Source organism: Rattus norvegicus, chromosome 9 (assembly GCF_036323735.1).
Source record: "Rattus norvegicus strain BN/NHsdMcwi chromosome 9, GRCr8, whole genome shotgun sequence".
Lineage (NCBI taxonomy): Eukaryota > Metazoa > Chordata > Mammalia > Rodentia > Muridae > Rattus > Rattus norvegicus.
This window is the reverse complement of record NC_086027.1, coordinates 119,556,423-119,572,985: the sequence shown is the minus strand read 5'-3', so window position 1 is coordinate 119,572,985 and position 16,563 is coordinate 119,556,423. Positions and strand designations below refer to the sequence as shown.

The 16,563-nt window shown below is 37.5% G+C and overlaps 1 pseudogene; it reads right to left on the bottom strand.

Annotated features, from left to right (window-relative positions):
* Positions 1 to 794: 794 nt before the first annotated feature.
* Positions 795 to 10,514, bottom strand: Pclaf-ps1 (PCNA clamp associated factor, pseudogene 1; annotated as a pseudogene).
* Between the last annotated feature and the right edge of the window lie 6,049 nt (positions 10,515 to 16,563).

Here is a 16,563-nt window from a genome sequence, read left to right as displayed (position 1 = left end):
TGGCTTTTTTGGTGATTCATAGCCACACAAAATCCTAGATGACACCTGGTTCTCTACTAAAATTAATAAAACTGAATGCTGTCTTGCTAGATCATGTCTGCCACTACTACTGGGCTGTAGATTTATGCACTGGTTTTAGAATTTATATTATGTAGCATTCAGGGCTGGAGAGATTACTCAGCAGTTAAGAGTACTGGTTATTCTTTCTGAGGCCCAGATATGATTTCCAGTACCCACATGGTGTTCACAACAGTCTGCAGCTCCATTTCCAAGGGATTCAATGACCCCTGCTGGCCTAAACACACAAATATTAATTAATAAATAAATATTCAACAGCCTTTACCCACACATTGTACTAGCTAATCCCAAGGGTACAGTGAGGCCCTTTCTTTTTTTTTTAATATGGAATTTTTTACTTTAAAAAAGACTAAGTCAAAATTTTAAGGCAAATGTGCCATAACAATATGGCACTATTTCTATAATCAATGGCCATACAATTAATTGCATCAGTACAAAATCTAAGCAAAGGCAGCATCATGTAATGTTGATTTTAGGAAGAACTTTAACAGGTAAAAGAAGGAGTATATGACATAAATTCAAATATGCAATTCAAATTTACAAATTATAAAAATTCTCCACTTTTATAGCTGGTTTCTTTTGAATGGCTTAATTTTAGCCTCATTTTTTTTTCAATTAAATGCCTATTCAACAAGCCAACTGGACAAACTCATTTACCCACATTTACATGCTAGAATATGTAAGTAAACTGAAGACATTATTCAGCTGAGTAAGTTCTATTCATTTTCATCATCTCTGTGATCAGGTTGCAAAGGACACACTTTTCTCTTTGTTTCTCCTAAGCCACTGCTTCCTGCTCTTCAGGAATCTGGGTCTCTCTTTTAGAATCTTTAGGGGACAGCCTGAATTCCCTGATGACTTTTTGCCACTTGAGAGTTGGGCATACACAGAGTTTCCTCCAGCACATTATTTTCAAATTTTCTTAATGATCTTGAGGAAGAATTGGTGACAAAGGTGGAGGACCCAAGCACCTTCCTGGGGGCTTGAGAAGCCACCACTTTTCTGAAGGCTCCTGGGACATAGTTTGCTTTGGTCAAACCATGTTCACAGAGGAAGAGACCATTTTTACCGACTCCCTAACTTCAGATGTCTCAACTGGACAAGAATCCTGTGAGGCCCTTTCTTAAAAACACTATCATCAACAACAATCAGGACACTGTCATTGAAGCAAGACTGAGGACAATTTTTACCAGACTAATTCTGAATAAAGTTGAGACGATGAAGACTAATGGTCAGGAAGATAGATACTTCAGATTAACCAGATTCAAATCCTCTCTATATTGCTTACCGTATAAAGCTGATTTTAGCTCTTCACTACATAGCTATAAAATGGGGATAATTGTAAGACTTGTTCACTAACATTATCGTAGGAATCAAATAGTAAACCTCAATGCTAAGGGCTGAGGCTAGTAGCTACTAAGTGCTATTAACTAACCTAAATGGACACCCAACTAATAAAAATGAGTAATTGAAATGTCTCCGTGTCACAAAGAGCTAAGTTTTCAACTGGACAAGAGAATTCCTCCTGTAACCAGGAGGAAGTTGATAGGAGACTACCTTTGATGTCACTCATCCATAAAGCACTGCAGAGACTATGCAGACCATTCTGGATGTGAAGACAGATGTGCTTAAATTAAACCTTGGGATTTTCAACTGTCACTACAACTGTCAGTGGAACAAAAGTCTGTATAACCAACTGGAAAAACTTGCCTGAAATAGCCCTGCAGCCTCCCATGCTGCCTCTAGTTCATCAGTGAATAGCTTTAAATGATTATATGCAATTTTCCTGGATATTTCATCTCTCTGTAATTTGTCCATAAATGCAACTAGAAATAACTGAATATTTTTAAATATTTTTACAGTTACTATAGGTAGAACCTGGGACTTTGCCTAAGCTATGCAAATGTTCTGCCTCTGAGCTAGGTAAACCTTATTAGGCACTACTAGACATTTCAAACAGTCCTTGTGGATTATTTTCGGTTTGTTGAAGGAACATAAACATTGCAAATTTCTGTAAAAATTCCACATAGTTCTGTACATATGGAAAGATTTTAACATTTCTCTTAATAAATATATTTTTGAAGAAGCAAACAGGGACCTGTAGTTACATTTTCTGTGAGCCACAGAGACTTATAGATCAGAGGTATGGCAAAGGCCACACCTTAGCCCACATTTTCTTTCACTGTCAGGTTTTATTTTTCCTTTTGATGTTACCTCAGTCTTTAAGTGCCTTTTCTCCTCTGTGAGTGGAAATATGATGGCCAAATCGAGTCGTTGTCACTGATCAGTGTACTCAAGCTCCATTTATAAATAGGACGCTTGAAAGGTCCAGCTGAGAGAGCACAAAGGCTGAAGGAGGGTTCATGCAGGATGAGCATCTGGCTGTTCCCTGACTTCTAGGCTTGCAGTTTATAAACTTTCTCTCTCCGTGAGGCTTTTGCACCACACTGGGAAACTTCCAAATATAACCCCATTACAGTGCCATCTGAAGATACTAAAGAACGTCCGTGCTGATCCACAGTATAAAACGGACGACACTCGGGATTTGTCAAAACATTTCACCTTTGCAGCTGCTCAGCCCATAATGACAGGAGCTTAGACTTGGTTAACAACAAGCACGCAATGAGAATCACTAAGAAAAGTGGAAAGGAATGCCTTTTAATTATTTAAGATATATTTATTACTTCCTACTACTAAGTGCCTTGGATATTATAATTATTTTTTCTTTCCTGTTTTGCCACCTTAGCCTATAGAATTTGACTCTAAACATTTAAGTTTCTCTTTTCTTCCTTGAAACCCTGAAGGGGGTCATGTATTTATTTTTCCTTTGAGAACAGTCTAGTATGTGTTGTATATCCCCATATCTAAAACCTCAGACTTGTTGAAGCTGAATAGTCCCACAGTGCTGGCCCATCAATGGTGAGAGTATTGAAAAGACTGGATATTCTGCTCCTTTGGTTTCATAAAGAATGTAGAGTGCAATTAAATGAAGGAATTCTTTTTGAAAAAAAAATCAACATTATAAGAATGAGCTGAAAAGGCCTTTACCAACTTTGTTCTAGAAACTTCTCTGGGTCCAATTTATTCTGAAAGAGTGTTCCTATCTATTCTAGCCAGAGTTCTGCAAACTTTTCTTTGGTAACTACACAAGAAAATAGAAAAGCCAAGTCTACATAACTTCAATAAAAGCCATGTTATTAAATGAAACTAGAGAAAAAGCCACTGTCATCACCAATAAAACCACTGCCGTGGGGGCCACTGAATGCCACTGCTCTGAAGGAGCATGTTTGACATCATACCATAGCACTGTCAACATATCCACAGATCCCCAATCTCCAGAAAAGACAGCCCTGGGATGTTCTCACTTTCCCATTACTTCCTCTAGACAATAAAACTGTAGGCAAGAATTGGACTAATTTCTGAGAGGAAACTCTTCGCCCCAAATGAAAGCACTCAGAAAGATTATAGTTCAATGTATCAATATGAATTCATGTAACTTATACAGAAAGAAATGTAGCTACATTCACAAAGACATAAACAGAGAGACAAGTGGGTACACAGGGTAGTAAAAACACAATACTCTTTTGTTCTCTTTTTGTGAGGGCCTAGAAACAAGGGCAATCTAGTCTCACTGAATACACATGTATGTCTGATGCCTGTATCTTGGTTTAAAAACCTGATCTTTGAAACATGAATATGTGGCTTACTGTTGACAGGGAAATAGTGGTTTTTGTCTTGATCCTCTCTGTACTGACTGTTTGGAAATATTAACATCTCCAAAGGAAAGAGAAAATCTTGTTTAAAAAAAAGTTATCAGAGTGTGATGGCTTGAATCTAATCAACCTTTGTAAGCTCATATAATTGACTGCTTATCCCTAATTAGTGGAACGGTTTTGGGAAGAATCAGGAGGAGTGGCATTGTTGGAGGAAGAATGGCCTACTTAGACTATATGTGTTACTACCTTGGCCTTTGAGAATTCAAGAACCTATGCCAGGTTAGATCTCTCAGATCTCTCTTCTTCCTCCAACGTTGAATCAGAACGTAAGATCTTAGCTTCTGATCCTATAACATGCCTGCTTGCCTACCTGTTGCCACACTCCCCACCATGATGATAATGGATTTACCCTCTGAAACTATAAGCAAGCCCCCAATCAAATGCTTTCTTTCTATAAATTGCCTTGTGTCTCTTAACAGCATTAGAAAAGCAATTAAGACATAAGGCTTCTTGGAAACATGATTGATTATAGGACTACACTAGAGTAAAAATATACAGTAAGAGGTACAAAGCATCAAATTGTCCCAAATAAAGAAGTGCTTAAAGATTCACAATGACCAATGTATGTGAGAGGAATACAGGAATGCACAAAATGGCCTAAAGTTCAAAACAATTCAGCAACAAAATAAAGTCAAGCTGAATTATGACTCAAAATGTAAAATTAACATTCATAAATTCATACTTATATGAATAACTAATTCATAAGGAGATGTAAATAAAAATATTACCCATTGCTGAGTAAGTCTAAGTATTTATATAAGTCCCTTTCCATTTGAAACAGCTTTCCTCAGCTCACAGGTGTACACACAATGATTTCCTTCCCTAAATTTCAAAATTAGAGGTAGATATTAGAAGTACAAATAGAACTTCGGAGCACAGAATCATGGGAAATGCTACCAGTCAGATAGATAGTCACAGTAAGGAAATGTACCATTTGCCTAGTGCTATGAAAATGGTGCTTGACCACCTTTGGCTTTCACATGCAAGTGAATGTTTCTACTGGAATTGTAAGAAAATTTTCAGATAAATTACAGCATGGGAATGCTCTGTAAAGGACCTGAACAATACTTATTAAAACTTCCAAGGTCATAACAAACCAGGCAAGTATAAAATAGCCAGACAGGAAAAGCCCAAGAAAACCAAAATAGCCACATATATTTATCCACTAAGGACTCCTTGTACACAGACTGCCCAATTATATAAAACTAATTCAGCAAAGTATATGTTTATTTAATTATAATGTATTGATATCGGTCCCTTTATGCATTACATGTACCATGTCAGTAGAAAAAAGTAACTAACCAGATATGGAATGGAACTTTGAATACTACTTGGTAATTTCCCTCTAAATCTAAAAATACTCTAAAATATAAAATATATCTGGGGATTTGGATTTGAAGTACCTGACATTATCAACAATTTTCCTATTGACTGAGTAAACTAAATACAGAAAGCCATAATAACTTTCATAAAAATAACCTTCAACTGTAAGGTCAGAAACAATAAACAATGAGAAAGCTGTTGGTGTAGGGAACAAAGAAAAGACTATGACAAAACAATGAGCTGTAAGAGTTCTTGGGCATTGTAGAGGAACAGGGGTGGCTTTAATTAATCTAGCTGCCATGTTGGCCCTAAGCACAGACAGCGCAAAAAACAATAAAACCCTAAAAAATTTTCAAGTCAAGAAAGATCAAAGATCATGATCATGCTCTAAAATTACTGCTTGTTTTTCATTATGGTTTGTCACCTGTCTCCTTTTTGGATTGTTCAGTGTTGAGACCACAGTTGGTTCTGTGCTAAAGCTAGGCAGCTTCTCCCATGGCTCTATCTATAGCTCCCGCCTTAACCTCAAGATGAACCATGATCCATTAATTTGCACAAGAACCAGATTGCTTGGGAGTTGGGAAGACCTCCAGTTCAACTCTGAATTTACTATTTATTAGCTGTATTACTCTTAGGAAATTACTCCATGACAATGAATCTCAGTTTATTAATATGAAATTGAATGCAATTTTCCCTTTACAAAGTTAATGTGGATTAAAAAAAGCAACAAATGTAAGTCAAGTGCATGACATATTCATATAATACATACTGTGAAATATTAGTTTTCCCCCTTTATAATGCCAATTAAGTTAACTGATGCATTTAAAAATATATTCTGTGTACCACAGAAATAAAAATCAGAAGGCTGATCCAAAGGAAATAATAACCAATCTGAAATAGTTTTCAATAGATGATAAAGCTAGAACAATTTGAGTAATTTTTTATTATATATATTTATTGTTTGTATGTATACATACACAAACATGTACACTAGTACATCTGTGTGGCAGTGAGGGGATAAGTTACAGAGGGGTAGTTTTTCTCCACTATGGATTGAACTTCAGTTATCAGGCTTGGTGGTAAGTGCCTTTACACCCTGAGTCTGAGACACACACACACACACACACACACACACACACACGCACGCACACACACACAGAGTCAATGTTATATTAATATAATTGAATAAGTAGAACAAACTATCACAGCAGAATTTCAAACATTATATATAAACATATATATTATATATAATTCAAACATTATATATGTATATATATGTATATATAAACTATTTTCTTGAATGTAAAATGTACTTAGTGCTTTACTTCATAAGAATAAAGAGAAGAATGGAAAAAGAGTTTAACTGACTAGGGAAACCTGATAGGCATGTTGTAACTAAGCAACCAAGTTAAATGTTCATCATATGAAGGCCATGTAGCCATAGGTATAATTAGAAACAGGAGTGCTTCTTCTCTATGGTATGCTCTTTGAAACCCACAAATACCATATAAAATCAACAGCCAGACCCAATATGAGGGTTTTAGACTGGTATTCTTCAAAACTGGCAATGCTTTTAAGAATGATCAGACCGATCATTCTCAATCAAAATGGGGGACAAAGCACACAGAGACTAAACGTCCAATGTGGTGTCATTGGTTCAAGAAGAACAAAGGGAAAGTAGCAGAAACCTGAGAAGATAAAGACAAAGTCTGCAATGCCTAATGGCAGCAGAACAAAGTTGCCATCTTTGTTTTAACAAATGCCATATCTATGGTTATGTGCATATCATCAAGAAGGGCCAGTGCTGCAGTAGCTAGGTGAAAAGAATACCTTGAATTGAAAATGTTCTGTAAACCAAAATTATTCCTAAGTAAGATTTTTTTAGGATAAAAATTAACTTTGATGTAAGATGAGGGGTTAAAAACACGAGAAGTTAAAACTAAATAGTAAATGTTATAGGGCAAATTAAAATTATAAAGTACACAAAATTAGAAATTACAAATATATAAGACATTAAAAGTATATAATGTACACAGAAAGAAAGAGGAAAACAGAAAGAGGGAAAGAGAGAATGAGAGAGGGAAAAAGGCAATCATAACACCATTGCTACTAGAGAGAAAATTTTCATATTATTGTCTCAGATCAAGGATTCATTAAGTGAATAAAACTGTTGATAATCTTCTCCAAAGTCAAACTTATTATTAATTAATTTAATATTTAAAGAAATATTCAAAAATTTCTAATGATTGTTTTATATCCTACAAAAAACAAAACAAAACTGTGAATAGGCCATGATGCCATTAGATACTGAAGCACCTTTTATTGAAAACAATTTCATACAAAATATTTTTATCATGTTTCCCCTTCCACAACTCCTCCAAGATCGTACCCACTCAATTTTATATTTTTCTCTCATTCTTTAAATAACAAACAAACTTTCAAGCAAAAAACCACAAAAATTTATTGTTTTCCAGTTTTGAGAGTAGAGTGCCCCTAGTAGTTCATATTCAGCTGTGCAAACCCTCTATAAAAAGGTAGAAATGAAGGAAGATGAACTTACAATGAATCAATATCTTTGGATGTCTCCCAAAATGAAACATTTAATGTTTCTAACTTTGGGTTGTTCTGTGTTGTTAAGAAAAGCTCTCTACTTTTGTTCTTGGATGGGCAAACAGGAAGCTGAGTGAAGCTCCAGAAACCTGTTTTTCATGACATCTAGCTCCTCTCATCATCCACTCTCCCATACACTGGGGCTTCTGGAAGGAATTTCTTGTCAAATATCTTATTTAGCAGAGATTATTCAGGAAGAGCAGGGCAGGTTATACCAAAAGAGAGAAGGTAAGCTACTGTAGTAACACTGAATATGCAAAACAGTCTCCTAGAGGGAAGCTACCTGGGCAGGAGGTGAAAAAGAAGCCACAGAGAAAAGGTCTGCTGGAAATATATTCTGGAGCTGTCTCCCACATTTTTATTTGTTCAAACTTTCAAAAAGTTATAAAAAAAGATATACCTCCACAGAATATGCCTTATCTGGTGTCTTCTGAAAGTCTAGTGACTGTATAGATTAATTATGGTTCAGTTTTCAACATAGAGAGTAGAGTAGAGACCACTGAGAAAACAATCCTTCTCAGATGCTTCATACGTATCAGGTGTATGTAGACACGTGACAATCAAAACAGCAGGAAAAATACACCACAGAATCTACTCAGCACACTGAAAATTAAAATGAAGCAGGGGCATTTGAGTACATCCCGAAACTGGACTCCTGTATCAACACAGTAAGTTCTAATAAACTGTGCAGTTTAAAAGTCAAAGTCATAGAAAGTTACAGATTTAAGATAATAAAAAAGGATTAAGATTCATTAAGAAAACAATACAGGAGTTGTGTGCTGTTTGGTTTACACTGCCCCATTTACCTTTCTTCCTCTGGCAACAAAGATATTTTCATTTAAAAAAATTGTTTTGTATATATGTCCAACATAAAACACATGTAGAGGTCAGAGGACTTCCTTGACTCAGTTCTCCTCATCCACCTATACATGGATTCCAAGATCAAACGTAGGTGTCAGGCTAGTCCTTGCAGTGCCTTACCTTTCATATGGTCAGCCCACAAAGACCTTTGTTTAAAAACAATTGGATATTCTTTCCATGTATTGAGACTATCAACACATGCCAGCTTGAATCCATTACACAACCTAACTGGATCATCCGCATCCTTGTGAACAAGAAGAGGTCATGAGAGGGGACCATGTAAGAAGAAAAGATTAAGGTGTTCAACAGGAAGAGATGGTAACACAATCCACAGGATGTAAAAGCAGAAGTGGGGACATTGAGAAATGGGAAAGTGACTAGCAATATCAGGAAATCATGGGTCCGAGGAAAGAGGGATGACTTTACAAATTAATTTTATAGGAAGGCATACTGATAGGCTTTGGGGGTGGCCACTCTACAGGGTGAAGTTCTTTTATAAAGGGATTATGTAGAGCCATAGAGAGAAGGAATTCCTTACTGCCTGAGTTCATGGGTTGCCAGCTCTCTTCAAGTAGGCAGAGTCCTTGCTCCCATACTTGGCTTCATAATCATAGTGATGAGCTAAGACAGCACCAGCTGTAGCTGACACATGGAAAGATGAGGACGTAGGTCCATCAGCAATCTCCATGTGCAGTGAGGAACTGTGACTTGGGCTTCAGAGACTCACCAGCTTTTGATTGTTACTACAAAACTTAGGATCCATTCTTTTCACTTGTTTAACCCATAACTCAACCTTTGAAAAATCTTACTTCTTGTGACACACAAACTAAGTATAAAAGGGAGGAGAGAGGAATGAAGGACTAAAGGAGGGAAGAAGGGAGGGAGAGAGGGAAGGAAGAAAGGTAGGAAAGAAGAAAGGAAAACAGAGAAGGGAGGGTTAGAAGAGTGTCTTGGTTGTTCTGTTGCTGTCAAGAGACACCATGACCAATATAACTTATATAAGAAAATATTTAAGCTGGATTGGGACTTACCATTTCAGAGGTTTAGTCTATGATCATCATGGTGGGAAGCATGGCAGCGGGCTGGCAGGCAGGCTGGCAGGCAGGCAGGCGGGCAAGCAGGTGGGCAGGCCAGCAGGGAGGCAGGGAGGCAGAGAGGCAGGCAGGCAAACAGGCTGGCTGGCTGGCTGGCTGGCATAGCTTTTGCTAGAGCAATAGCTGAGAGTTTTCATCTTATTCACAAATAAGCATGCTGAAAAAGAACACGAAACTGAACTTTTGAAATCTCAAAGAGAGCTCCCATTGACATATCTCCTCTAATAAGGACAACCCTCTTAATCCTTCCCAAATAGTTCTACACACTGGGGACCTAGCATTCAAATGCACGAGCCTGTGGGAGTCATTCTCATTTAAATCACCATAGTGAGAGAAAAATGGAGGGAAGGGAGAAAAGAGTTAATTTCCACCAAGTCTTTCAATCTCAAATTTAGATATTTTTATAATTAGAAAGAAATTGCTTATTTGTGTGCATAATTTCGACTAAGCCCAAGCTTGTTAATGCTGTAGGTTTAAATATGCTTCTGTGTAAACACCTTGTCTCACACTTTCTGAAGAGAAACAGATGTGTGGAATTTAAGCTAGTCAGGTGTCTGAGTCTGCATGGTGTTATTACAACTGCCATGGACTCTGTCACAGCACCTGGCAGCAGGGGCTGAGTTACCTAAGCAACACCTGCTCCTGAACGGAACAATACCACCAGGTCCTCCCACTGCTTCTGCCTTGGTTCATTCTGCCAACTCAGTTGTTCGCTTTCCAGTCTGGAAGGAGACATGAAAACGTGGCCTCTGACCACAGCTGAGGCCATCATGTCAGCGGTATGTCTGTCCTTAAATAAGCTCAGTATTCAGATTCTTTGCCCAGAGCAAAAATATTAGCTGTGCAAGCAAAGCTGTCCCAGAAACCCACCAAATATACAAAAACATGTGACAGTCTCATGCTGATTTGCCACCCTGTGCTGAATCATTTGGCAGGGAATTGTCTCCAATTTAATAGTAATTCAATTTTCATAACCACCCACAACACACAGGGTAAGAGAAAACACAGCCCTGTTTCAAAAGCTAATGTGTGCCAGAAGGTCTCGTTCACCTCTTGCATTGAGTCTTGCCAAATGGAGGGCCTTCCTCCTTAACAGGTAAGATGCTAGACTCACAGAGGTTAACATGTGAAGCAAGGTCAACCTAGCAGCAGACAAGCTCTGTGTCTAATCAGAATCCTATACATGCTAGATCATGTTTTTTACTGACTTAGATCTCTATCTCTCTCTAACTCTATCTCTCTCTATCTCTCTCTCTCTATCTCTCTCTCTCAATGCTAATATACTGTTTTCATACAAAATAGGTTAAGGGGAAAACACAAAGGTTCTACAGGGCTACAAAAATATAGAGAATCTCAAAGCATTAGAATTCATGGTTCATCAATCTCACCTTCCAGTCAGTGAGATCAACTCTTCCAGGATAATATAAATAAAGATTGCTGAACTCAGGACACATAGAAGGGGCCCAGTGTCATGGAGATCCCTATACTCCAAAATATCCCATCTAGTATTTGAAAACACATATATGCTGTGTTTACATTTTGTCTGTATATGTTTGTATGTGGTATGGCGGTGATGGTGTGTGTATGTGTGTGTGTGTGTGTGTGTGTGTGTATGTGTGTATGTGTATATGTGTGTGTGTGCGTGTGTATGTGTGTGTGGTGTAGGTGGTATCTGTGTCTGTGTGTGGTTGTTTGGTTGGTGTTTGTGTGTTGTACACACACCTTAGTGTGACAATATATGCATATTTCGAAGGAGGATGTTGGTAGACCTACTCTATCACTCTCTACCTTTCCCATAAGGCAGTGAACCAAAAATAATGCTGGCAGCCCCAAACTCCCAGCAATCCTCCTGCCACTGTTGCATAGTACTTGAATTATCAGCACCGGTGTGGCCATGTCTAGCTTTTGACACAGATGCAGGAGATTAACATTGGGGCTCTCATGCTCACACAAGGCTCTTGCCCACTGAGCCATGTCCCTCACTCCTTAGGTATATTTTTTGAGCAAAACTCTCTCCTCTTAAACGTGTGTCTTTAATATTCTCAAGTATTACCAAATAAAAATATTTCTTAACTGGCATAGAAGTCTTCTCTAACGGCAAGAGAGAAGGAAGGCTCTTCCAAGCCTGCCTTTGGCTCTGACTGAGACTGTATTTTCAAATGGCTCTCAGTGACATGGTTTCTAGTCACATTACTCTGGCTCCCATTGTAAATTTAATGCAGCAGCTTTGAACTCACTAACATTCAGGGGTTGTAGCAACTTCCCACAAATGGATCTACATGTTATATTTATGCTTATATAGGCTAAAATTAAACTTGCCGTTTCTCTATATTTCAATCATACTACATTTTAAAGTCAAAATGATTTAGAATAAAATTCTTGGTCTCATATAAATGACTAATTAGTTAGACCACCACATTCTGGTTAATATTCTAGCCAATATATGGGAGATATAACTGCTGCCCTGTTACTCCCAGGACTGAGCATTTTGCAAGCAATGTTATTCTTTAACATCATAATCCCTGATGATCAAGATGAAAGTTTTGACAATTCTATTTCTCAAACATTACTAGTTTTATCTACAGATAAAGATAAAGGACCTCAAACTCACAAAACTGTTCTGTGTGGCAAAGAATATAGTCCATGTTTCTCATTATAAAACCTTAGCGGTCCATCTTATTGGACGCTATTTCTATAACTTTTGCAATTTCACATGTTTGTCATCTATAACTTTAATAATTATTAACAATCATAGAGCATTAAAGCCAGTGTAAAAAGGAAGTGACAATATCCCTGAAGGTAAAAGCAAAGAAGCCAAACTCTTCCCATGACAGAGAACTAAAGTAGCAATGAATCCATACAAAATTCAACTACTTCATCCCATTTTGTTTTTCTACTTGCAATGAGAAAAACACCAACTGTCTTGAATTATTGCTTTATAGAAATTCAGTTCAATCCGTACTGATGCCATTGCTTATAAAATAATTTCATAAATTATATTATAAATAATATAATGAACACAAAACAATCATGATAAAAATAATGTCACGGTCTTATTCTGATTTATTTTAATATCTTTGTTTTAGTTCAATGATTATCATTTATTTCATCATTAAATATTAAGAACATTTATTAACTTTGTTGGTATGAATGAGAAAGGCCTCCATAAGTTCATATACTTGAAAGTTTGTTTCCCAGTTGGTAGACTTTTTAAGAAGGCCTAGGGGCTGTGGCCTTGTTGGAAGAGCTGTATCACTGGAGTTGAACTTTGAGGTTTCTTTTCTTTTCTTTTTCCTTTGGAAGTGCTTTATTTTATTATAAGAACACATTTTGTCATTACTTTCCTGTATTTTCACATACACATTTCACAAAACACAGTACAATTCCTTTTTATATAAAAAAATCCTTCTTTGAGATTCTTCTTCCTATTTTTTCATTTTATTTCAAACATTTTTTTTTAATTAACTTGAGTATTTCTTATATACATTTCGAGTGTTATTCCCTTTCCCGGTTTCCGGGCAAACATCCCCCTCCCCCCTCCCCTTCCTTATGGGTGTTCCCCTCCCAACCCTCCCCCCATTGCCGCCCCCCCCCACAGTCTAGTTATTGGTTATTTTATTTATTTACATTTCAAATGTTATCCCTCTTCCTGATATCCCCTCCACAAATCCCCTATCCCATTCCCCTACTTCTATGAGGGAGTTAACCCACCCATCCAACTACCTCAGCCACACCACCCTAGTGTTCCTCCAAGCTAGGGCATCTAGCCTCCACAGGACCAAGGTCCTCCCCTCCCATTGATGCCAAATAAAGCCATCCTCTGCTACATATGTAGCTGTAGCCATGGTTTCCTCCATGTGTACTCTTTGGCTTGTGGTTTAGTCCCTGGGAGCTCTGGGGGAGGTCTGGTTGGTTGATACTGATGTTCTTCCTATGGGGTTCTTCCTATGGGGTTGCAAGCCTAAAAGTCCAAGTCAGATGCAGTACCTTTCTGTCTTCATCTTGTGAATAAAATATGTGCTCTCAGCTACTGCTCTAATACCATTGCCAGCCAGCCTGTCTGTTGGCTTGCCACCATTCTCCACAATGACCATTGACCAACTCACTGAAACTGTAGCAAGCCCATACGTAAATGCTTCTCATTAGACAGTGCCTTGGCCATGCTGTTTCATTAGAGCAATACAAAGAGTAAAACATCCCTTGCTAAAATTTGTCAGCTTTATTATTAATCCACTGATTTATATTTTCAGAATACCCACTTCCTGCCTTCCTTTATTTCTCCCCTTCTGCTTTCCCCTGCCTTCCTCTCTTTCCTCAGTCCCTCTCTTCCTTCTACAGAAAGCACATTAAACAATTACTCTATGTTATACAACATGTTACATTCTGGGTAAATACATATAAATAAAATAAAAGTGTTTTACAGATTCATGCAGCAAAGTCACAAGAACAAGTTAAGCACAGCAATACAACATGCACTGAATAAAACTGTATACAAAGTGTTACACAAATGAAGTGCATAACTTGGTGACACGTCCAAGAAGCTTCTATTTGAGCAAAGCTGTTGAATGAATAAGTACCAGCTGCCCAAGGAGATGCATCAGGAAAATGACAACTTGGAACCAAAAAATCTGAACAAAATAAAGATGCAAAAATCATGGGGCCAGAGAGATTGCTTGATGAGTAAACATGCTTGCTGCCAAGCCTGGTGACCTGAGTTTGATCCCAGTGACACACATACTGAGAGTGGTGAACTGATTCACAAAAGTTGTCTTTGACCCCCACACATGTTCCATGGTATACGCACACCAACACTCATATGCACATAAAATTAATAAATAAAAAAGTACTTAAAATTTAAATCTGAGCCATGATCTAAAGATGAGTCATAGCATTCAGTGATGTAAAGGATTTAATGATTCCTGTTAAATGTCTAGTATGTTGTCTTTGGGTTCTAAAAAGCTAGTGAAGGATTTTAACAAGATATATCTTCTAGAAAAAAATAAAAACAGACCAATGCAAAACACAATTACACACACACACACACACACACACACACACACACACACACACACACACACACCAACAGACAGACTGACAGAGAGAGTGAGACAAAGAGAAGCACAAACCAGGGATGATAGGCTACACTATCAATCCGAGCACTGCAGAGTAAAGGTAAGATTATCAGTTCAAGATCATCCTTAAATCTTGAGATCATTTAAGTTTGAGTCCAACCTGAGTTACATGACAGCTTATATAAATAAAGCAAAACAAAGGAAAAAAACGGAAAAAGTGAGAGAAAGGAAAAAGAGTTAAGAGGCTCAATTAAGAAAGTTTAGTAAAGAAATTATGGGAAATCAGATTTATCGAATTAGCTGCTAGAACCTCATGCTCTCATGGTTAAGAGCATACCCTTTAGGTAATTAGTAAATCTAATTTACTAGCCTCAGACTTGGGTTAACTATTTGATGTTTTTCCTGTTCCATTGTGTTCTGTGTTAATTTGAAAATGGAGAAGACAGTGATGACATGATAAGCCTTTAAGATCATACTCAAGCCATTTCAGCAATTGAGAGAATATAATTAAGAATATTCTTTGAGACTCAAATGAGGGCAAACCAACTCACACATTGATTTTGAAAGGTTTTCATTATCCCAACAAAACTGTCTAGGTTGCTGGATACATTCAGCACTTCGGAAAGTGCAGAGTAATACATGTGTTGCTCTCAAAACCATCAAGTAAGAAGAGATAATTCAGTAAAAATTAAGAGGAGCACATGATTAAGTCTAGCCCTGATACACGCACTGCCACTTGGAGGCAAGCATAAGAGGAGTAAACAGCATAGCAGTCTTAAGAAATGAGAACAGAAAAAAGAAACAAAATAGAAGTCAAAAGGGGGTTGAAGGGCAAGGGGTTTCTCCACAGGACTGTATGTGAGGAGATACCCAGTCAGTCACTGGCCGACCATGACGACAGAGTGGCTCAGGCAGAATATATAGCACATTAGCTAAAGTGTTCAATTGATTGTTAGTGAAAGACATCAGTGAACTGTAGGAATTCATGACATTCTTAGAAAACATAGCTAGGGAAAGTGTGGTGCTTCTGGAGTAGGAAGTTAAAATAGAACTGGGAAGGAGACAGTGCAGGTGAGAGCAAATGTTTTGGGGAAGGGAAGATAGAGGCAATGTTGGCACATAGTTGGAGGGATGAGGATTAAAGATGCAAGTAGGGATGACAACTGCAAATGAAGAAATGTCTATTACTGGATAAAGAATCAGGGATTTAAAAAAGAGTGTACCAACTTTGTGAAATGGATAGACGTTATGAAGTAGAACACATTTTGGAGTCATATTCAGGATTGTTAAGCACAAGGTGTATCCTATATAGGAAAGAGAATGTGCAATAGCTGTCTATACATCACCAGATTAACAATGGAAACATTTGTGCACATATAAACTAAATGAGCACCCGTACTGTTGCATAGATTTTTTTCCTAGTTACTTGTGACACGGGAATGTAACAATATGTACTTTGCATTTTAATCTTGTTTATCTCTGAAAGTAACTAGAGATATGATTTGCATATATTCATTTGATTTCAGGTCTTAAATAGACAATGCACAAGCTTTCATGCTCCAATACCTAGCTTTACAAAGAGAATCTAATGGAATATATTTCTCTAGGTCTTGGCTCTCAGATATGCTTGTAAACACCCTGTGAGAGATTGATGCCAGAGCATGGAAAAGAAAGCAAAGCTCAGATTTCTTAACTGTTACTCGTGCATATAAATGATTGTTGAAATTTATTCTCTGGGAGATTTGTTCT